This window comes from Arachis ipaensis, chromosome B8 (assembly GCF_059453495.1).
Source record: "Arachis ipaensis isolate K30076 ecotype BB chromosome B8, ASM5945349v1, whole genome shotgun sequence".
NCBI lineage: Eukaryota > Viridiplantae > Streptophyta > Magnoliopsida > Fabales > Fabaceae > Arachis > Arachis ipaensis.
The window spans coordinates 87,818,531-87,820,592 of NC_142443.1; the positions used below are offsets into that span (position 1 = coordinate 87,818,531).

The following is a 2,062-nucleotide window of genomic DNA, read 5'->3' on the forward strand; positions in this document are numbered from 1 at the left end:
ACTTGGATCTCTTTTGAACCTTGAAAGAGGAATAAAGAGATCAAGCTAGAAATGCTTTCTCATGCTGGACCAAATTGGGTTTAGATGGGTATGTGACTATAACCCTCTCAATACTTGATTTGGGAAATGCATGTGGTATAATCAGTGACCATACTTCATCTCTTCTCATGAGCAATTGACCAAGGAATTGGCTATTGATCAAGATTTGAGAGGTTGAATTGCAAGAAATTGTAATTCAATCACTTAAGATTGCCAAGGAGATCAATGAGTGCATTAATTGAGGAAGAGATGAAAATGAACTTGATCCGGAGAATTGCAACATCTCCTAAGCCCAATGAACTCCCCATCTCTGATCTTACCCATTCTCTTTAATTTCTGCCATTTACTGTTATGAGCAAATCCCCCATTCCCATTTATAATTCTGCAATTTATTTTCAGTCATTTGCTTCCAGTTCTTTAATCTAGCATTTACTTTTTTGTTATTTACATTCCAGCCATTTTATTTTCTGCAACTCTCTACCCAAATTCTGGATTTGCTCAACTAGAACATTCTTCTAATTAAAGTTGCTTGATCAATCAATCCCTGTGGGATTCGACCTCACTCTATTGTGAGTTTTTACTTGACGACAAATTCGGTACACTTACCGAAGGGAGATTTGTTGTGAGACAAGTTTTCCGTGCATCAAGTTTATGGCGCCGTTGCCGGGGATTGATTGTGCATCAACAATGATTAAATTGGAAGATCACTAGATTGAGAATTTTTATTTTGTGAATTTCATTTTCTGTTTGAGTGATTTACTTTTTGTTTTAGTTAAACTTCTTCCCTTCCCCTCTACTCTTTTGTTCTTCTTTGTTATTTTCAATTCTGTTTGCTAACCCACTAACTGTTTGATATATTGCATCACCCACAACTAACAGTAATTCTGACACAAATACTTTCTACACCTATCTTTTCTTGCTTGCACTTGATGGTTGTATGACAGGGAGAAGAAGCGGGGCTTCAACTTCCTTCGATTCTGAACCTGAGAGGACCTTCCTTAGATTAAGGAGGGAGGCAAGAGGAAAAAAAGTGGTTGGTGCTGAGGAAGAAGAGGAATTCTTTGAAACAAACATGGAAGACAACATGGAAAACCATCATGAAGAAGAAGATCACAACCATGGGGGAGGAGGTAGAGCAAATCATGCTGGGGAGGATAGAAGAGTTTTGGGCTCTTACATCAATCCAAACCTAGGCAATTGTGGAAGTAGCATCCAAAAGCCAACAATCCAAGCCAACAACTTTGAACTTAAACCACAGCTCATCACCCTTGTTCAGAACAACTGTTCATTTGGAGGAAGTGTTCAAGAAGACCCCAATCAACATTTAACCACCTTCCTGAGAATATGTGACACAGTGAAGTCTAATGGTGTTCATCCTGACGCCTATAGACTACTCTTATTTTCATTCTCACTCAGGGACAAGGCAGCCAAATGGCTAGAATCTTTCCCAAGGGAAAGCTTGACAACTTGGGAAGACGTGGTGAACAAATTCTTAACAAGATTTTACCCTCCTCAACGAATCAATAGGCTGAGAGCTGAGGTCTAAACTTTCAGGCAACAAGATGGTGAGACTCTATATGAAGCATGGGAGAGGTTCAAGGACTTAACAAGGAGGTGTCCACCTGACATGTTCAACGAATGGGTGCAGCTGCACATTTTCTATGAAGGGCTCTCTTATGAGTCAAAGAAGGCCGTAGACCATTCATCTGGAGGATCTTTGAACAAGAAGAAGACCATTGAGGAAGCCATAGATGTTATTGAAACAGTAGCAGAGAACGACTACTTTTATGCTTCCGAAAGAGGGAACACAAGAGGAGTAATGGAGCTAAACAATGTAGATGCTCTATTGGCCCAAAACAAGCTCATTACCCAGCAGCTGGCCGACCTCACCAAGAAGATGGAGATGAACCAAGTAGTAGCAATTTCTACTTTATCAACAATCCAAGAAGGAGTGAATGAAGAAGCAGAGGGGAGTCAGGAGCAAGCCAACTACATTGGGAGTTCACCAAGGAAAAACTATGAT

The 2,062-nt window shown here is 40.2% G+C and overlaps 1 non-coding gene across 1 annotated transcript; it reads right to left on the minus strand.

The window, feature by feature from the left end:
* Positions 1-1,564: 1,564 nt before the first annotated feature.
* LOC148548740 (small nucleolar RNA R71) lies at positions 1,565-1,668 on the minus strand. The gene has a single exon (XR_015897782.1). It is a non-coding gene; the product is annotated as a small nucleolar RNA R71 (small nucleolar RNA).
* Between the last annotated feature and the right edge of the window lie 394 nt (positions 1,669-2,062).